This window comes from Camponotus vicinus, unplaced genomic scaffold (assembly GCF_025532165.1).
Source record: "Camponotus vicinus isolate PSW18456_S1 unplaced genomic scaffold, iyCamVici1.0 SCAF_1, whole genome shotgun sequence".
In the NCBI taxonomy this organism is placed as follows: Eukaryota; Metazoa; Arthropoda; class Insecta; order Hymenoptera; family Formicidae; genus Camponotus; species Camponotus vicinus.
In genome coordinates, this window is record NW_028141945.1 from 31,916,763 (window position 1) to 31,939,518 (window position 22,756).

At 39.3% G+C, this 22,756-nt stretch overlaps 1 long non-coding RNA gene across 13 annotated transcripts in view; it reads right to left on the bottom strand.

The window, feature by feature from the left end:
• LOC145961178 (uncharacterized) overlaps positions 1-22,756 on the bottom strand; it is a 154,882-nt gene that overhangs the window by 19,471 nt on the left and 112,655 nt on the right. For 2 of the 13 annotated variants that reach the window (XR_014435592.1, XR_014435591.1), the window contains exon 1: positions 16,268-21,359. The exons of 7 other annotated variants lie outside the window; for them this stretch is intronic. This is a non-coding gene — a long non-coding RNA (uncharacterized LOC145961178). Of the gene's footprint in view, positions 1-4,227; positions 5,353-5,412; positions 5,816-16,267; positions 21,360-22,756 lie in introns of those variants that run through there. 4 more of the 13 variants (XR_014435588.1, XR_014435587.1, XR_014435586.1 and 1 more) reach the window with 4 other exon arrangements.

Below are 22,756 nucleotides of genomic sequence, written 5' to 3' on the forward strand. Positions count from 1 at the left end.
GTATTTTGCTATTGCGTTCTCCGCGAGCGCTGAACGAGAGAAGAGAGAGAGAGAAAGGCAAATAAAGTAATGAGACAATCAAATTAACAGTACAAATCTCACGCTTCACCGCCTACCAAATCACACCTTGTCTCTCTCTCTCTCTCTCTGTAAAATGTGTATGTGTGTTGCCAGCAACTGAATATATCAACGATCTATCCAGGTATAAATACATTCGCATGAATCACGCGTTACGCAAACTCGCAGCTTCGGAAAGGGTGTGTCCGGAAAGTATTGTTTGCCGCTCCGTATCTCGGTATCGTCGCCGCGGTTTTCCACGTCCGTAGTTTTCCGCAGAAAAGTATTGCCTTGTGGTACGTAGCCAGGTTTATCCTTCGATATCCCGGTAAGCTTCGCGTTACCATCAGCAACGCCTATCTGTCGTCCATTTATGTTTCAAAGATGCAATTTTACGATTGTGTACCACGTCGGATCGGAAAATAAATTGCGGAAAAAATTAACGAGTTTTAAATAGAAAACAATTCCGAAAGAATGCGTTCTTTTTTCAAGGGTTTTTTGTGACACATTTGTGAACATGCAGCTTCCAAATATGTTTTAAAAAATTATTAATTAATTAATTTATCCTAAAGCAAAAAAAAATTTTGAACATCGTAAAACGCGGTAATATAAAGTGCAAATACATGTACCATGTCGTTTGCTCAATCGTAAAATATTATGTGATTTTTAATAGTTTTGTAAATTAATAAAAAAAAAATTTTACTTCTTGACTTTTATTCCACGAGGGAAAATGACACGCTTACATACTTTGTATGCAGTTCTCGTTTCGGGAAGTCAGTTAGATAAACTCAATTTCAGTCCATAAATCGTAGTCACAGAAAGGATATAAGCCAATTTCAGTTCAAGGGACAGATTCTAATTCTACTTTTAGTTGCACCTTCAATCTTGTTTCAAGTGTTAATTCCAGTTCCACTTCTAAGAAAGGACGAATTCTAATTCGAGAAGTTACAACAAGCGTGAGTTTTTCGCGGTCCTACAGGCTGTGCAGCTTGTTAGCCAACAGTGAATTCTACTACAAATTCTTGTCAGCAGTTTGTGAAACTTCAACAACTTCTTTGCAGTGTCTACTGCATAGAGTCAGATTCGTATTTCATCGAAATGGGCCTCCTATTTTCGCGAATTCCGTTTCCACGTGTTTCCGTATTTGTTAAATATTTCCGTATGTGTTAAATTTTTTTTTTAATAAATTATGTATGACAGTTTTATAAAATTATTTAAATTTTTAACTTAATATAAAATTTTATTTCTCGTGGGTCTATTAAATTAATACACAACGATTTTTCTGTAAAATTAGTCTACGTATGTATAAATAAAGAACGAGTTAAATTTTTAGGATGCTTTGCTTCAGAAATAAATTAAGTAACGGTACTTTAATCTTTAATGCACCGCGGAATCTAGATTCAAAGCATCGTATTACGTTTACCCATTAAACGATGTTCCTCGTAAACAGGAGTGCACAAAGGATTAAGATGTTCAGAGCTTCGCTATGGAAGACCGGATAAACGCTTAATAATAAAACTTATTAAGTAATTTTAATCTTGAGCCGTACAAAAAGTTTTAATTGCACGAAGGTACGAAAATATAGTTGCGTTAATTGAAATGAGAGTATATTTTGCGAATTCATATTTATTACAAATGAAACTTTCCAGAGAGAGAGAGAAAGGGAAAATTTAATTTTTAATTCCTGTTATACTAAAGTTTGGAAAAATAAAAGCACCACGTGCGCGTGGTAAAGTTTTCGCGAGAAAAAAATTATGACAAGCTCTTTAAAAGTTTGTTAAAATGCATTCAAATTGAAATCTGTTTATCACATTCCATTCTTATTTGCATTTACTTATTTGAAAACAGCTTACACTCCAGTTCTTAAAGCGGTCCAATGCTGAAGTTATTGATTTCGTACGTCACAGGACACAACGAGGACGATCATTTCCGAGCACGTAAGCGCGCATCCCAGCTTCCCTTCTTTCTCCTGTCCCTTTACTCAAACTCTCAAGATACAAAAGTAGACTCCGAACACAACCGCGGTAAAAGGATAGGCAATGACGTGCAATTGCGAGACGAAAGAAAGCACGGCGTTATCGTCAAGGGTGTCGAGTAAGAGAATATCGGCCGATAGGGTTACATCCAGGATCGGATCTGGCACGAACCCGATAAAACGCCCGCTTCTCCGGTTGCCAGCTCTTAAGAAAATCCCGTCTCACCCGCAGAATGCAAATCGGGCATGCTAGGGACAAAATAGAAAATAGCAAAACTGTGCTCCTTTTTTTTAAATTCGCTCGGCAAAAAATTTCGGCCATAAATTTCGATTAGTTTTTAATAAAATTAAGATATTTAAATTCAAGATATCCGTTCCATTTAAGATTAATATTTTATTCGCAAGATCCTGACAGTGAGAGAAGGGCTTTCAGGGACACATAAATCTCACTACGCTAAATGTGCGATATCCTCGTGCCATATAAACGCATTTCTGCACACGCACACGCGCGTGAATCACGCGTACATTGCGTTACGCAATGCGTAATCGCGAGCGAGACGAGATACGTGTGTAACGACATTTACAGGGATACGCATCGTGCGTGCGCGTGCCTTGTCCGTGTGTGTTGAATGCCATTTATTTTCTCATGCGATACGCATTCGTCGCCACATGCGCGCGGCAGCAAATCTCTGCGCCCGAGTATCGTTACGTTTTTCCCTTCTTTTGTGCGTTACACCCGCCGTGAATCCCCGACGAGAGGGGATCCGGACTCGTCAAGGACACGCTTATACGACGAGTGCTTAAATACATACGCGGCATACGCGACGCGAATGAGAGAAGAGTTTTAATGAATTCCTATTCTCCAAACTTCGTTGAAAGAGGAGCAAAGGGAAAAAAATAGAGAATGGGGGGGCCGGAGATGAATGGAACCGTTTCTGAGCGATGAATGGAACGACGATTATACCGATACTGTCGGTGCGTTAATGTCCGCGACCCCGAGAAACGTTAATCCCTTCAATCGGATCGCATAATCGCGTGATTGTTGATTCACTTAAAGCAGAGGAACTTGGCTTCTCGGGAAGCGACTGTGATTCTGTCACCAATCGAAGAAAAATGCTACTTCTTAGAAATTATTTTATTGTTAGATATGGTCCAAATATTTCAAGATGGATATATCATGATTGTAATATTATAAAATAATATTATAAATTAATAATAATATTACAATATTAAAAATTAGTAATGTTATAAAAATAGCTATAAATTTTCTCAAATATGTCAAGGTTGATCTGAAAAGTAACTTTTTCCCCCGTTGATTTCGCGGATCGTTTATCACGGAAGAGATTATCCGTTCGTAAAACAACGTTTCAAATAACGATTCCGTGTCGCGTCCGTACGATCGATTCGCCGTCGTCGTCCAGGAAGCGCGCTAAAACGCACCACCGCGGACGAGAGGACGACAATGGGCGACTCTGTAAACCGGACGAATCGTAACGAGAGCGATCGGGCGAAAGAACATAATGTGCGCTCTGTGTTACCGTGACGAGAGCGATTCCTTCTCGTTACGCTCATGGACCCCCGTGAATCACTCGACGCGCGAGAAACGGCGAATTAGCGGCGCCGATAGACAAGAGCGTTAGTCACGAGGATCGTTAGTCACTCGACGGCCGCTTGCCTCATGCCTCTTGCTCTGTCTCACCTCTCCTTCTCCTCTTCCTTATCCCCTTCGCTTAGAAACATCGGCGCTTTCATTTCTCTCGGAGAGACGAAGGATGCTGGTCTAGGAGGCTGGACGCGTATTGATTCAATTGAACAATCGTCAATTAAAATATTACGAAAATGCTCTTAATCTGTCGGAGAATATTTAATATGGATAAACGTCATCGAATTATTTAAAGTTTGAACCTTCTTCTCGAAACCTGGATACTATTTTTAATGTAAATCAGTGTAAAGATATTAAAATTGCGACAGGATGATGGAGACTAATACATATTAATTGGTATTAATTATTGAGACATAATAATTAGTATTAATTATTGAGTAATTAAGAACAGAGGTACTAAGATCACTTATGAATTAATAATAAAATCTCTCTCCCTCAATTAGACGTTGGAACTACTTGAATTTATATGCACGAAGAGCGTATTTTATTATTAAAGTATTATGAGATTGACTTGAAATAAAAATCATATGTATAGGATTTTTTATCAAACTCAATTATCAAGAAATATTTAATAAAATATGTTACTATTAACTAACATTTTTTCAAGTATGCTATAATTATAAAAATATTCTATAATGAGAATATATGATAATGTGTGAGATGTTGTTTATCCGATACAATTTATAGAACATTCAGCCACTCGCCTGACTTTTTGCGGATGAAAGCTTTAATAAAATAATGTCAGTCGAATCGATGTATATTTTGAGTAAAATGTCAAGGTTTCGCATTATCGACTGCAATAAACCTGTGCTTTATACTGAAACCGGTATTTTACCGTAATCTAGTCTATTTTACTCTATGACTACACATGCAAATATATATTAATCCTGCATTGTGCGGGATAATAGCGAATTTATTAGTTTTGCCGCCTGAAAAATCGATGAGAGAATTAATTATTAAATTATTAATTAGTATAAATGATTATTAATTATAAAACAGTCACAGATTGTAGGACAATTGCAATTTGCTATCGAGAATAATATATTGTTATTATAATTAATATTAATATGTAATTTAATTGCAGAAAAAAACGCGTCGATTTTCACATCTTTATCTCTCTCTATGGAATATAATTTCCTGCGACCTCGTATCATTCTCGGCGTTTCATGCGTAGGTAGATCTCCATCTCGAATTTGTCCGCCGAGAACTAGGCGCGACCTCCTTTATGAATCATCGTTAAGCGAGTCGAAAGGGATACAGCTCTCCGCGGGAGGAAACGAAGCGAAGACGTGAACAGATAGTAGCTTTATTCCGTTCCGCGAGTGGAGCCGTGTCGTGAGAATAGGCATTACGTAAGGCGTCATTGCAGCGAGGCTCGGCTGTCATAGCACAACGTGTCTACTAAATCGTATCAATTAACATGATAATTTCACGCCTCGGCGATTATATAATCGTTCAAATATCAAATATGTATAATAATATATAAATCAAAATCGCGCTTTTTCCATTTTTTACTTGCGTTCTTGCGGTCCCTCCGCGATTCTCTTCAAGGCATCCGCAGGTTCTTCGCATTTCGCACATATGACAGATTCTCCTCTTCTCTCTCCCTCCCTTCTCGCTCTCTCTTTCTCTCTTATCGATCAGGGTTTAAATATTTCTTTAACAAAAATGTCAAAGTACGAATAGCGTCGAAATAAATCATATGATTTCCATTTACCTTGAACTTTGTAGCCTAATGTACATGACCTATTAAGAATTAGTCGCAACTTCCTCACTACTTCGCGAAGCAAAAAAAACTCCCGGCCATTAAGAACGTCGTGTAACGAATACGGGCCTGGCACGGTGGGGAGGTGCGAGCAGGTGAAACAATTTTAGAACAATGCTTGTTCCGCATCGGTGCGTGCGCGACGAACAAAAGAGACTGACACAGAGACGGAGACGGGGGTGGAGTGGTAGGGGAGGGAGAGAGAGGGGGAGGAAGCGGAGAGAGAGAGAGAGAGAGGGAGAGAAAAGAGGTACGGACACAAACGGCCGGCGGTGTCGAGGGGAAGGGAAAACGAGAGGCGAGTAAACAGGATGATTGAGAATCGTCAGAGGAACCGAGACATTTCAGTCGAGAGTTCCTTCTTCGACGACTCTTCTTCCTCCCCGTCCCCCTTCCCCCCTCTCTTCCTCCCCCCTCTCACGTTTTGTTTTCCTCGGTGTTTTCCCTTCCTTTCGGCCCGCGCGGCCTGTTTGTGTGTACATATCGTTAACACTCTCTCCCCTCTCGTCCACCCCCGATCCTCCGACCAATCTGCTTCAACTGCGCACCTTATAGCACCGTACACTCCTCTTCCTGTCACTCTCTCTTTCTTTCCTCCTCTTCGTTAGTTTCCCGAGTTCCTTTTTGTCCCCTGCTCGTCCCCCGCCCCCCGCCCCTTCTCTTCCACGTGTCTTCGTCCCCCACGTTTCATGCATAACGTAAGCTTATCCGTTGCCTTTGTGCCAACCGCATAAGAATGGAATATCTCACACCGACTACGAACTCGACGAATCTAAGTGTGGACTGTGGGTGACTTCTCTTTCTCTTTTTCCACTCTCTTATCGCTGTTTAATGGAGTTAACGAGACAGACAATCCGAGCTGTCTTGGAAACGTCTATTCTTAAACAATGTAAGCATTATCGCGTTATTACGATGAAACGGGTGCAGTCTCGTCACTTGGCAATTCATGGTACGCTCTGTTTTTATAACGAGTGCATACACGTTGTGGGTGCGGTTCCAGCTTATAGCGTGTGTGTCGCTTTAGTAATTGGAGTACGAATGTTACACTCCTTTCGCGAGTGCTATTAGAGACGGCTATATCAAATGGCAATTTCCGCGAAAAGGATATCGATCTTTCTGTCGTTAAGTAAAGCAGGGCGTGCATTGTTTTCCGAGATACTTTCCGAGCTATCGTCGACGATAAATTTGTTGAGAGAAATTTACTTAGCGCACATAATGTAATTCGCTCCAAGTTACGTTCGAAGGGAATTAGAATCGTTCATCATTCATCAGGTGATTCTCTCTGAATGAATTATAATTCGCCGAGTTAAATTACAACGAAGATCGGCATCTCGTAGACCACCGGCCGTCAGCCGACAAGATGGAGGAGGAAGAGACCGAAAGGGTTAATGGCCCGAGAATGTCGTTTGACGTTTCGCGAATAAGGGACAATTGTCTCCGTCTCGCTGTCTGACGTTGCACTACAGATACTATGTACTTTTATTGCCGCTCTTGGTCCTCTCTTTTCGGGGAGGAAAAAAAAAAAAATATCTGTTACGCGAGAGCGAGACTCTATCAAGGGCCGCGTCGTTACAGCATTTTTATGGGCCATGTCCTCTTTTGCACCCCGCCTGCGAGACCAAGATGAGTAGGTAGATGCGAATTCATTCCACCGGGCTCGTTTAGATAGGGCTCCTCCCCCGATTCAGATACATCGAAATTGCGCGAACCGGCGAACATAACCGCGGCAGTAAAACCTTCATCGTGCGCTTCCTTTCCCGCACCTTCTTTTGCTCCTTATACCTTCTTCTCTTTCTCTCTCTCTCTCTCTCTCTTTCGTCTTCTCGAGTATTCACTCGATCGTTAGCAAGCGCCTTTACTCTACCCGCTTTCTACTCCCTCACGATATCCTTCGCTCCACTTTGCTTCCTTGTCCCTCTAGTATCTCGGAGAGAATCGCCCCTCTCCGGGATACGGATTTATACTTTTTCTTTTTCACGGCTTCGAATATCCTCGAGGAATGCTCGCCCCTTATACGCGAGATGCTCGGGATCGTCTGTCACATCCGGAATGACTTGTGCGAGCTTTTCTTGTCTATATTTCTACCGTAATGCTTTGTAATCGTAGTTTCTTAGTCAAGAGGATACAAAAAAAAATCAATTTTCTTTCAAGCAGTAAATATATCTACCGTTAAGCTTCGTAATTTTCGATAAACGCGATCGAATATAAAGGACTATCTTGAGTTAAGATTTAGAGAAGATTTAAAAAATTTTAACAATTAATTTTTAATATAGGATACAAGGATCTTTAAATATCTCGTATTATTTAAACGCTCGCTTTCTCTGAGTTTATGTCTCAGCTGTGCCCGTAAAGTTCCAGCGAGATTCCGAGAGAATCCGTTTTGCTATCGATATCTCCTTCTAAAGCGCGATGGTATGCCTTAATGGGAGCTATACGTGTTATAATATGTATATCCCCACGGACCAGTAAAACGTATATTTGTCCTGCGGTACATAACTCTCATAATACTTGTCTCGACAGTCTAATCATACTATATACAGTGTCTCGTAACTGCTGGTGTAGCCGGGAAGATAATGATATTACATGAAAAAAATTAATAAAAAAATGTAAAATAAAATTGTTTCGCAGGAGGCTTTATCTTTGTTGAGAAAATTAAATTTAAAAATTGGAAAATGCTTTTTTAAGCTTAATGACTCTAACAATTTTTGTTATATCGAATTTATCTCACAATGATTATTGAAAAATATATAAAAGGATAATATAAAATATATAAAAAAGTACAATATTTCCTCTTGAAATGTAAATTGAAAAAATAAAATTTATCTGAACATTTTATAATTATTCTTCAGTTAAATTATTAAAAAATTGTTTTAATAAAACTAAATAAAACATTTTCATATTTGTATATCAATAGTTATTGTCAAAATAAATTCTCGAAGATACATGATGCAAATCGTTTATTTAAGCTTCAAAAAGTATGAACAATTAATTTTTTTAATTCTAAAGTTTTTTCCTTCTCAAAAACAAAGCTTTATTTGAAAAAAAAATCATTTTACATTTATTTATGTAAAATCGCGCGTTATTTTCTCAAATATATACCAGGGTACAGTTACAAGGTACCATGCGCATGTATTCCATATATCTGTATTTTATATAGAATTGAATTTTAATAAGCCAATTCCGATAAAGCGATAAACATATAGAATTTAATATTAATTTTTATATTATCAATAAATATCACAGACCTATTTAAAATGTTGCTGATAAAAACAGATATTAGTAGGAAAGATCGCTGCTTGTTTAATATTTTTCATTATCGTAATGAAAAAGATTTTAACGAATGAGAATTTTTGTGTTGCGCAAAACAACGAGAAAAAATGCTTTTGAATCAACTATTTCTCCAAAAGTATTCCACTTGGTTGATTAATATTGATGGTGCCGTTCAAATAAGACTTATATTGTCTATGTTTTCTTTTAACTTCAATAATATATTAATTTTTTAAGATTGCATACAGGACAAGTTTTATATTTTATTTTTACATAAATCAACGAAAAAATCAAACACAATAGACCCATATTAATTCCAAAAAAAAATATTATTTCCATATATTATTTTTCTTATAAATATTTTTATGTAATTAATTTTCAATATTGCCTTTAAAGAAAACACTGTGCAATATTTAAATAAATATTAAAATAGCGTGTTTGTTTAAAATGAAAAAAAAATTAACATTTTTTTATTGTACGAAGATTGTATTTTTTATTGCATGTATATTTTCTTGCGCTTCTTGGTATATATCTCGACTCAAATGCACAAAGATCAGAAAGTCAGATCAACTCTGTACGGGGCGGATGTGGTGGAGTCTCGGGTTTCAACTCCTGGACGCGCACACTGCGGTCTTGCTTTCGTAACGTGTGGGCGAGGATTGTCATAAAGGCCGCAATATGAAGCGGCAAGAGATTTAGCAATGTTACCCACAGACTTACAACAGTTTCTCTTCTAAGTTGCATGTAACGCTCCTTATTTGTTCTACAATCTAAATAATAAAAAAATTTCAGTCGAATACAACATCCTACATTTTCCTATAAAAATGTTCAACGATACCCTCGGCATATAAATGATTAACGATCTCTAAAGTATACCTACATCACAGATCTATAAAATATTACGAGGATTTGCGCACCGATTTGTTATCCCGAACAACACCTCTCCATCGACAGCGATAAGCGTGAAAACGACTCAGATCATCGGAGTCTGATAGTTCAGGCTCGAGAAACGATTGAACTATCAATCACATTCTTTCGTCATGCTTCCCCCTTATTAGCCACGCTCTTGGTTTTGCTCAAGACCCGGTCTTGCACGAACATCGAGATCGCTCCTCGGAGATTCTTCGTCATAAAACTCTTTATTGTTCCCCGCGGTTCCTCCCATCGAAAGGCTGGAGAAGGAGGGATTGTTCGTCTTCTTGCCGCGCGCAAGAGCCGTAAACATTATTATACCCGAGTTAATTGACATTGCATAGGCCGCCCCCGCTTCTCAAGGGGGTCACCACGCTGATGACACTGTAAACCGTAGCACTTTAAAGGTAATTAGCGCTTTTCCTCGAGGACTTCCATGTTCTGATCTTTGCGATTGCCAGAGCAGGTTCAAACGTTTCAAGGACTTGGAGTATAGCATTGAAGGTTTCTTCAAATAGATAAGATGTATTTAATGTTACAATCTTAGCTCTGTCAATTCAGTTTAAGAGTTCACTTGTGTAAATTTTAGAATTAAAATATATTTCACAATTAAAATTTAGTGTTTCTTAAAGAGTTTAAATTTGAATTATATATAATAATTACAACTTAAAGTATTTCTTAAAATAACAATATTAACAATTTCAATCATATTTTTCTAAATTTTATCACATCACTTAAGACAATCGAAATATTGAAATTTATATTTTTCAAAAAAATATTGCTAAATCAAACGTGCAATATAAATTAATGTAATATCGATAGTTTAGATTGATATTTAACAGGCACGTTGATTGCTTTGTTCCACTTGGAACTAATGATTTACGGAAGTCATAAACGTTAACAGAGAGTCACGCTGTATTTACGATGATCGCGTGATTTCGCAATGCGAAATTGTATGTGTCCATATATGTCTTTTTTTTTGTATTTAATAGGGCAGGCATAGGAGCTAGTGGCACGTGATAAGCGTAACATACGAGGATAACTCCTCCGTGCAATTATGTAGAACGAATGATTCACGCGCAATTAAGTTCAACCGAGTCAATCAGTCATCCGTTTCGACTTGATGTCCGTCGCGTCGTAGATAGTGAGTCGATGATGCGTTCGAAACAGAAATTTGTCCGCTATCGGGAATTATAGGGGAAGATATCTCTTCTCGCAGATGAAGTACAGGTTGAACCGAAGGGACAGATGAGTCAAGGAAGAGACAGAAAGAGAGAGATAACGATGGAGAGAGACGGAGAGAGCTGCATTTCTCGCCAATTCAGCGAGTTACAAGGCTGACGTCATCGGCTCGACATAATTCGATTCAATTCGCTTAATTTTGCGAAAATTGCCAATCTTCTCCGTTGAGCGTTACCGTCTAGCTCCTTCGTATCTGCTCGTCGTCTCTTATGAATCTCCTCGCTTTCCTCTTTCGCTCGTTCCCTCTTCCTCTTTCAAGAAGGTTTTATCGATCACGGTGTACACTGGTCTTTTCCCTTATTTGTATGAATACATTATACGAGATTCGTCTTGTTGGCTTCATAGCTTAAGCAACATCTCGATGCGTTTCATGTAATCACATCCGCTATTATAATTCTTTTACGGAATTTTTGTAATCGATAAATAATATTCAGAGGTAGATGAGCGATCCGATTTCAGTAATTGTGACAATTATATTTGGAATTATTGTTTTCAAATTAAACGAATAAAAACTGAAATTCTCTCAGTATCTTCATTTACAACATATGTAGTAATTGAATTATTAAATTACCTATTATCAATATCTAATGACGCATAAAATATCGCATTTATTTAATTTGATCGGTAATACTCATCGATATACATAATTATATACACATTTTATCGTATAATCCGTCTGTATTATTTCAATATAATGTATATGAAATTGCATAAATCAAAGTAGCGAGTAATGTAAATTTACTCCCATCAATCGCGCGCTAACAAATGTCGCTAATAAATAAAGCGGCAAAGAAAAGCCAATAGTTCACTAGCACTTTGTGCGCGATACATCACAATTATTTGAGCTGCAAGTCGATAATGCACACAGCCTGACATTTCCCGATGTAAATATTTTTCCCTTCGACAACACGCGTTATAAATTTTTAACGTTCTGTCGCTTATACTAAATCGGTTTCACGATTGTAATTCTTGTGCGAAACATTATAAATTTTTAAAATAAAAATGTACACACATAGCTGTAATTCATAATTCTATTTTTTTACATATCTGTTTTGATTTGTTGTTTCTCGATATTTTCAAAGCCGAAAATAAAAGAAATCAGAGAATTAATCTCCCGTAATTCCGTGTTTGGCCGATTTTGAATGAATCTGAAAAACATGAATCTGGAAAACAATAACGCGTTACACGATAAAATCACATCCATGAATGGAACAGAAAAATTTTAATAGCTCAAATGTTCTCTCCCTTGATAGAACGATTTTTTTTCGTCTCTTACGGTGAATCCTTCGTGCATATTACGTTCTGGAATTCGATTCGATTCGATTCGATTAATTTCGCGTGACTCCGTCATTCGCGATAATCTCGCGTGTGCAAGTCGGAAAGGTTAAACGTTCTAATAAAAGTCGGCGAAAATTAGGCGAACGATCGGCGAATTGAAAATTGGATCGGATATCCGGGGCCAGTCATTGTCGTGTATACATATGTGACAATTCATGAGATAGAACCGTAATAAGAGTCTCTCTCCATCGACTCTCGGATAGATCGAGGAAACGCAAACGATAGCGCAGGCGAGAAAAAAAGAAAGAGAGATTCAATTTAGATGGGACAATGTATGTGTGTGTGTATGTGTATGTTTCTCTTCCTCTTTTTCGCAAATATCTTTTGTCGGTCTCTCGATAACGATGAAAAGAGGCGCGGGCGCGCGCCTCATCGCACCGTGTTTTTCCTCTTATTCAATCTTCCAGTCGAATTGATAGGGTTCTCACGAATAATGACAAAGCGTGCTAGAGCCTGACTACCTAGCATAATGCCTTCTCCAGCCCGATTGAGTCGCGCACGCGCGCACGTCTATGCACATTGGATAAATCCGAGCTTACACGGATCGTAGTTTGCATATAGAAACACATCTATGAATCTCTAATACGTTCGCTTGTATTAACTCTTTGATTTTAATTTATAAATTTCCACAAAGAAATTTTATAATTATATACCTATTAATAACAATGCAAATATGGAAATATCTAAATTTAATTAAAATGACGTATCATCACGAGAGATACATTCAAATTGCAAATCAAAACATTATCAATGCCTAGAATTACAAAAGTAATTTAATAGTTGTAAATAATAATTTTTAACATCCCTTAAAATAAAATTAAAGTACACTATATTAGATAAATTATTTTCTCTTTTCTCCTCAAATTGAAGTTTTTCATTCAGATAGAGAAAAAGGGAGGAGAGAGAAAATTTAATTAATCATCAAAATTAGCGTCGAACAATAGCGTTGAACATTCAAGTACAATAAAAGTAATTAAGGTTACGGAAAATTTAGAGCCTTTATGCGATGCGACGGACAATGCATCCGCGGCTAATCGTTCGATTTTTGCATTCATTTGCGATGCAATAACTATTTGCGGTAGCAGATGCGAATTATTCGCTGAAACGATAGCTCGAGTAATTATACGAATAATATGAAAACGAGGCGGCTAATAAAATACGACACATTATTACCTTTCCGTTAAATTATCGATGCTACATTAGTCAAAGGTTCTTTCTGCTTATACGCGCTTGTTGTTTTCATAATGACTTGGTCGGTTCACACTTAAATATTCGCGTTATTTGCACGCGATATCGTTATTTACGCAATCGCGCGTAAAAAGATGGTGCAATTTCCCATTCCAAAATTGATTTCTTATCAGAAATTCTACATCGTAAAATATATGCCAAATGACTTTTGATTACTTTGCCGTAATAATTTAAATATCTTACGTGTACATTTGAGTTCTATACTTAACTTGAACGCTCTTTGCAGGTTCGATTCTATAAGAACATCGAGAATACTTGTATAAATTTGCATAACAGAAAAGAGTAAACACCAAGTACACATAAAACCACAATTTTGTGGTTTACAACTAACGATTATGATCTATACATTAATTATCATCGAATTTTAATAATGGCGCACTTTGGGCGATCTTTAATTAACTATAGACATTACGATATTATTTTTTATATTAAAATTTAAGATATTAATAAAACAGTTAAAACACGTCGGTTTTAAGAGTCTATTATCGAAGTAAGAATATAAGTCTAGTTTATCAAGTTATTGTATGATGTGAAAAATCCGCGCGTTGGGATTATGGTCGACGGCTCAACTATGTCATATTCACAATGTATGTTTACGTACGCTCTATACATACGGTGACTCAGACTTGCGTCATCAAGTCACTAGCACAAGCTGCAGAACAGGCGTTCGTAATAAAATGTGAACATACATACACAGTTTGAGATTATCACCTTCATCAAACTGTAAGTAATAAAGTCCGACGTTGTTATCAAGCACAACTCTTTAAAAAATATATATAGACATACAGTGTAGCATTTTTAGCATTTTTACGATTCTGTATATTTGTACAAAAATATTCCGAGCAAATTAATTTTTTTATATTAATTAATTTATACTACCATTTCTACCATTAATTAATCAGATAAAATTTACTTTTTAAAATAACGCAGATATATAAAATAAAGCTAACGTCCGCTTTTTCATTCGAAGCACACTGTCGCGAAGCACATTCGTCCCAGCTCGCGAGTCGCGAGAGAGGCAGCTGCGCAATAATCGCTGTTCCTTCCTCGAAACTGTAAAAAGAAATCGATTTGCTCGCGAATGGTGGCGCGCGTCGATACAATTTCCCGTGGGGTGCTGTCGTTTCTCGTTTCTGCAGCCCTGCAGCAACGGCCGGCTGGTCGTAACTCGTGGACCGACCGCGCCGGAGGAAGTTGAATGGGAAGGGGAGCGGATTCGAATTCCTGCCACATTTCGCGCACGCAGCTGATAGCGCGGCCGCGCTACGCGAAATAACCCTCAGCAATAGCATCGACAGATCGATCTTGGGCCTGTCTCCCCCTCGCCCATCTTTCCTCCCTCCCTCCCCCTTTCGAGATATCTCGAGGAATTATTATTTTACGAACGGTTGCGCGCGCGTACTCCGTAAAATAATCCCAATAGCGAAAGATCGATTTTCCCGGCGAGTATTCTTACCTCGCTCGAAAGATAGAATCTCTCGAGAGAGATTTATATTTTTTTTTCCTCTCTCCTCAACAATCGGCGCATTTCCGTGTGACGATGTATGGCGATAATCGCGTTACTCTCGCGCGAAGAACGTTCGCGCTCAACAATTTGCATGGAAAGGTGGCGCGGTTATTTACTTTATTACCGCGGTTGTGAAATTTAATTGTAAATTTGCTAGAATTTTATGCAGAAAGGGCTCTGGTGCGCGTGGCGGGGAAAAGTTTTTAATCTTGCAGCCTGAGTTTAACGGAGATATTTATGCACGTTGTACACCGCGGAAAGTTACGCCGGCATAAACAACGCTGATAAAGGTAGTACGCAGCTTTTACACTGGATTTTAATCTTCAGCATGCATCGTGCTTAGAATGTAATTTCCCGCAAATAACGTTTTTTCACTCAATAATTCATGTAGCCGTGATACTCTTTTCGTGATACAACGACGGGAGTTCATGCGCGATGCAGGCCAGGTATAATTAAGATTTAACCAGAAAGGGTAACAAAAATTTTTAGAATAACAAATATATATATATATAATCTTTTAATCTATTGTGTGCATATCGGTACATTATAATTTTCATATTGCGGGGCGCTAATTAATAATTAATGATGTAACACGCGTATTCTTCATGAGGAATGTGCCACGGTACACATACGTTAATTAGGCTCCCCTATCTGACATTTGCGCAGTTGTATAGTTTTTGGTGTCATGTATCTCTTCTTTTCCCGGATGTAATGTCGCGCGCGAGCGCGAACGCAAACGTTAATTTGCATTAATTCGAAGTTGCCAGTTTGCCACGCGCGCTGCTTTCAACGCGCCTTAAATCTCCTTTTCTTTCTTTTTCCGGAAGCAAATTCAATTTAATTCGCAAACCGCATTGCCTTCCATCTTCATGCAAATCTTTCCCAAAATGCCCTTTCGCGTTCCCAGCATCCGAATCACCGTTGCATAGCAACATGCGCCTTTTGCATTCGTCCGAATTCAAATTTCCGAACGTCGAAATATATACAGGAAGCGGTAGATGGTGATATTTCGCATAGACGTATTCCGATTGGATCAAACTGACAACTGTTCTGTATAAATATAGCTATTGGAGCACACGTTTCATTTATAATAATTAAATTATACCAGCCGAGAACACCGCGTTTATACGGTTCATTTGCTTTAATTTCGTTAAATAGTGTTACTTCCCCCCCCCCCCTAATGCAAGTTTATCTGCCATCGGAATATACAAATACAGCTGAATTTATCGCGGCAAATTAAAAGTTAGAGACGATCTAGGGAGATAACGGTAACCATGGTGCTCGCCTACTTACCTTTTCGGGTCGAGGCTGATCGATAAACGCTTCCTCCTCGGCTGAAAACACTGCGACGCTTCCGACGTGGATGAAATCTTGGTTCTCGAATTTCTTTCGTCACTCGGGATGGGTTCATTGTTTTGCCGGTGACACGTCGAGACGTTCGCGAAAAACCGCGAATGCCGAATGCACGCAATGTTTTCGACGTATTCGAGATAGATAAATGTAGGAAAAGCCGCCACTGTGCGCGCACGCTTTTGCAAATGATTACGTTTGTAATGGTAGGAATTGACGTTACACTTCCGGTTAATACCGGATGACGTGGAATGAAAGGACGAAATGCTTGCTGCGCAATAATTGCGGTCGCGAATCGAAATGAGCACAGAATTGTAGAGACCGTGAAAGAGTTTGAAGTTTTAAAGAGAAACTTGCGAGATTTATATGGTGAATATGAGTCCCCTTTCTCCCCCTCCCCAATAAATTCATATATTTTAAATGTCAGAGAACTTCGGACACGCGGAACAAAAGCACGATTGTGGTTTTAATACGAGATAGTAATAACTATATGTATAGCAATGTTGAATAAATATTGCCATTGTTATAGTTATCGTAGCTATTGTCTGTAAATTTCCGCAAGCTTTCTTCTATAACTGTAAAATAAGGCACTTTCCGACTTCAAAGAGCATTTGCGTCTAAAAGTAATTCAGTAAATTTGTTTCTCTATCGGGTCGTCGCGAGTTTCAATAACTGTGTCTCCTCAAGTGCTTTCCTTACTTGATAATAAAGACCTCAAAGAGAAGCATAGCCGTTTGTCGTACGACAATAATAAATCCAGAACGAGAACAATCCTACTCTGCTATTCTGTAGTTTCGTCAAGATCGCGAATGTCATACATTTGCGCATGTAAAAAAAATTTCCTTCCCACTCTACTTCCTGCAATTCTCGGGATACGACGTTATCGAGGCGTTATTATTGAAAAAGTTGCGTCATCAAAAGGAAACCGTGGAAGTAAAAAATATTCAAGAAAACTGAGTTAAAAATAGCGCAAATGTTGGAGATGAAAGCGAAGCTCCTTTGAAGGATTATAAATAAATATCGTTGGTTCGTTTGAATAACTCGATAGCGGTTTTAACACTCGAATTTATAATCACTCGCGTGCACTAATTAATTTTATTTCAACTTGAGCTCCGATATCTCCAGCTTACACTACTCAACATGAAATGTCGCGAAGATGTTTTCGTCGATTGTACGCACTGGTTATGTAATCCCCGGCGAGTTTCGCATATAATTACGGGCACATCGCGACATCGACGCGGAATACGCGTTAATTCCGCGGGTTATTGCGAATTTACGAGGCCGCGCGCGCCGAGAGATTTCGGTTTGCAAAGTTTTGCGATGCAACAAGTCGGCGGCGGCGTTACATCGCTTTACTTCGCTACCGAGAGTAGCCCACGAAGGGGGAGAATTTTTTGAAAGCGCGAATGTCGAAGGGACGGTGATTCGATAATGCGAGAGATAAATGAGAATGGAAGGTCGCGGATAATTTTACGAGCCGCGGGTTACGAAACATTGCGTCACGATGATTCATTCTCGGGAACGGCCATGGTTTTCCACCCGCCGTTGGGAAATCTTGCTTAATTTCCGCAACACAGAGCTCGATTGTTTAAGCGAGTCGCAAGCGTTAGGCTCCTAATCACTATTCATTAGCTCTCTTCAAGCGGTTCTTCCCCAGTTTCATGTTTCATTACGTTAATTACGAATCGTGATTTGGCATGCGAAGCGAGACTCGAGCGATACACACAGAAGCATATATTAACATGTCGTTAAATAATTCAATTGTACAATGAATTCGACGATCGAAACGTGACGATTCAATTCGTCGCCATCCGTCAGTGTTTAATTAATTAAGCCGTTATTTTGCACGTTTTAATCCTTACAAAGATTTCGCGATTCAAGATAGATATTAATCTATGACATACAAGCTTTCAGTTTAAGCGAGAATCGCTTTATCAATGAATATACTCGTTATATACCGGATATATTTGTTCACACCGATATCTGGGAGAAACATCATCCCGGGAGTAGAGGGGCGAGGACAGGAGGGGATGAGAGTCAAGCCGATATATCGATCCGCGCAGAGCCCTCTCTTTTTCAAACACCTTTTTTAGCGGGAACAAAGCATTTCCAAACTTCGATTCCAAAGTCACCGGTCGAGCCATTCTCTCTTGCGAAACCAATTTCCCAGGCAACCTCTCTTTCTCGCGATGACGCTTTGACGCTTTACATGTACGAATACAAAAGGAAAAAAAATAAAAAGCGGAAGCAACAACGGGACGCGAAATAACGCGTTGACATCTAGATTGATTACATTAATTGGCAGAATGATTAATTACAGCCCCCCGAAAAAAAAAAATTTGAAAAAGATCGAGCGCGTTCGCAGGATGTGTGGATAGATTTTCTGTGACGTGTAGATAGGTAGGTCTATATTCGCCGGTTCGATTGACAATTATTGTTGGCTTCGTCAGAAATCAAATTTGAGGACGTGTCACTCTGATGCGCGGACGGGATTTTCCCGCTTTTTCCTACGCGATCTATCGTCCGCGGCAAATCTTATTGATCAACGACGCGACGAGTGTCCTCGTTAACCGCACCTAGTATTAGTATGTATGTATATTTGGCATTTCGAGCGATACACACTGTTAACACCGAGCTGCATTACGCTTGACCGATCACTTCGACGGGCCCAAATATTTCCACATTTTCACTTCATAATCGGAATAAAGGGATAGCGCGTATTTCGATATAAATATATTTTCGTTCGAGGAGAATAATAGTAATAGATGCATTCAAAATTTAATTAAACGTATTATCAATCACTAATCATATATGAATTTTTTATTGATATTTAAATTTAAAAAAAAATTTATTAAAAATTTATATGAGAGAGAGAAAGAGATAAATAAAATGTTCTCTATAATTGGCGAAAAATATGTGTGTAAGATGTTATGAGCCATCGTTAAATATTAGTAAATATATTTACTTGGCATTTGTGTGTTTTTTCAAATATAAATTTCATGATGAATGATAATATATCAATTTACGGACGTTTCGCCGTGTTGCGCGCAATTTCTCTTCTCGCTTGCCGTCACAAAAAAATCTCACATCACTCCGCGTTACGTTACACGTCAAAAGTGCGGACACCCATCGTCGACCGCGAATGGACTCGCTGAAACTTCTCAACGGTCTTATAACTCTTCCCGCGAGCGCACGATGCCCTCCGCAACCTTTAATATAATCCAGCTCCGGGTTCGAGAACACCGAGTTCAGACTGAACTTTGACTCGCTAGTTTAAGCTCAATCATGTATTCACTCTCAAATGTGACGAGAATAATACTTCGATTGGCGATAACATGACAATCTCAAATCTCTAAACTTGTCGAGATAAAATATATACACCATAGATTTTCTCTGACGTATGCACGCAATCTTTCAAATAATTAATGAACCGAGATTTTCTCGGGGGCAAAAATTTCCGAACGTATTCCAGTCAATGTCAGCGATGAATTAAATGACGTCAAAACGTCGCTGCTTTAAATAATTTATCTAATTTACTGCATTTTGCTGTCGTCGTTATTTATTACTGTCAGTACTGACAGTTTTCAACAGATACCGACAAATTAATGAAAGACCAGACAAGAGTTTAATTTCACTATAAACGAGACACATTCCTAAGTATGCATTATGTCGATCAAGGTCTTTTACAGTATAAAACTTATTGAGATCTTCAGAATTATGCACTCAATTTATGGATAACGCCATTGATTGCAGCATGTCTGAAGCATTTAGAAAGTTGACTTCAAATTCAAGAGTTGAATCTGATTCTTGCAGATGATTAAATTAAGACTCAAACTAAAAAATAGAATTAAAGAAATTTACATCGTGTATAAAAAATATCATGCCACAAAATCATTGTTATGTCACCTAGCTTCTTTTTTATTTCGAACGTTCAAGATCTTTGTTAACTTGGCGCAAAAAATAATCGCGGCTGGCTGTCAGTGAACGAAGCGGCAGCGTCACACGAAGCGGAACTTACGAGATAGCTTGTCATATGACTGAGCGCGAAAGAATCCTATTCTCGAAAGAAGCGAGCACAGTGACGCGAGTTGACAAACGACGAGAACCGCGAACATGACGACAGAACCCGCGACAGAGGAAGGAACGCGTGACGGAAGTGACGCGTCGCGCTACCGGAAAACCCCGGACAAAAGATCCCGGTGCTCTTGGTATCCATCCGAGAGCAACGACGATGACGACGACGACGAACGGCGACAATGATCAGAGGGGCATCGTCTGTTGTCTATCCATCTGTCTGTTGTCAGATCTTCCACGATGTCGACGTCCGACACCTCCGCGTTCCCCTCTCCCCAGGTCGAACCAGGTCGAAGCCGCGGCGGACCGGCTCACTTTCGCGTCGCACTCGCGTCGAATCCAACAAGTTAAAGCGCTCCTGACGTCAGACCGTGTGTCTCGACCTGTGGGTCATCACAACCCCCGGACCGTTTCTGGGTTCTTCTCTCTCTCTTCTTCTTTTTTTTTAATAACAAACGAAGCGTAGAGACGTGACGGAAACACAATGACGTATCAATACGCGTAGCGACTTACGTACGTACGTAAGTCGTCCTAAGGTCGTCCTCAGGACTCAGGAAGAGAGAGACCTCCCGAGTGGGATGGCAGTTTAAATGCAACTATGCTTTCTCGGGTTTGGGTTGAGCGCGCAGGGTCCGAGTCGGCTGTGCTCGGTGGTGTTCGGTCGTTGTCGGATCTCGTCGATATGCCCATAGACACAGTGTATATGTCTATGGATATGCCGTGCCATGCTACGCTATGCTATGCCTGTGCCTGGTTGCTTCTTTCTCTCTCCCCCTCTCTATCTTTCTCTCTCCCTCTCTCTCCTCTCTCCATCTCGTTCTCTTCACCTCCTCATCTCTTCGTCCTCGTATACCGCCTCCTTGTTCCTCCATCTTGCTCATCTCTTCTCGTGACTTCTTTGTCCCCTCTTTTCTCCTTCCCACGTAATCTCCCCCTCTCTGTCTCTCGTTCTCCGCGGCTCTCTTTCTCCTTCCTTATATTTTCTCTCTCGCTTCCGACAATGGCTCTCGGGCCGGCAACAATGCCGATGTGTTGGTCGGAGTACGCTAGTAGTAGTGATGGTCGTGGTGGGAGAGTGCGGGGGTGGTAGTAGGTGGCGGACTGGTGAGACGAGAGGGCAAGGAATGACGGTAGTAGAATGTAGTGGATGGCGGCGCGGGAACGGGGGGCCACCAGGGGGAACATGGCGGAAAAGAGGGGTAGGAGAGAGGACAGAGCTTGCGACAGAGACGGTCATATGGCGCCCGAGTCAGAACGGGAATGTCTTATGTCATTCTCCTCTCGGCGATAGTCTAACGGGTGTCGTGTGGCGCACGCTGGCGCGTCAAGTTGTTACAACGAGGGATACAATTGAAAAAATTTTCTCGAGTTTTTTCAACGGGCAAAAACTCTCCTTGCTCGACCGAGATAAGGTACTAAATGTAATTACAACATCTCGCGGAGAGCGCGAAAGGAAGGCGAGATAAAGTGGCCGATATGTAAACGCTAATGAAAAGAATTACATTTCGTTCTGTTTTAAATTAAGTAAACTTGTTATATGATAATTCGAGTAATATATTGAAGCGCTGATAATAATTTTTCCCATCCATTATGACTATAATTCACCAAAATTTTTCAAAATTTTCTCTTTCTTTCAACTTATCTCCTGTGTAAAATTTCCCAGATTCTTTTCAGTTTCTTCAAGCTTTCTCGGTTTCTCAAATGTCTGACAACACCGATTTTGTTTCGTCGTATCACTACGATGGGTTCGAGAAAATTCTTTTCTCTCGATTGTCGACCGTCTTTATAATACTATTCCTTCCGACAAAGAGTCTGATGCCTATTCATTCGTTGGAGATTTGAAAACCGATGTTATTAAAATTCAACATCCGCCGAGGCAAGACTACGATAACTATCGATTATTCAGTTGTTTGTAGGAAACGGAGGATGTTTGCAGAAAAAAAATGGAATTAAAAGTCAGTGTGCGGGAGGAAGAAGAGGAGAAGAGAGTACAATTCCCTGGGAATTTTCAACAGCATCGCATCATTGCTATAGTACATTAAGAGCATTTTGTAAAACATGCGTTATTAATACCGGCCTTTTACTACTCAGTCTTTATTAATTTGACAAGTTACGTCAGAGATATTATACTTCTCCTATCAACTAAACGTTAACTACATTAGATCTCTGACAGATATTCTTTCTCTCGCTCTTCTCGCGTGAAAATATTGCGACTAAAAATTCTATGCAATTTAGAGAAGCTCCAAGTTACTATTTTCTCGTTCCAGCGAGTTAAATTATCTTCGTTGCAGTATAAAATTTCGCTTTCCTGGCGTGAAAATATCAAATAGTATTTTGCATACTCAACATTATGTAAAT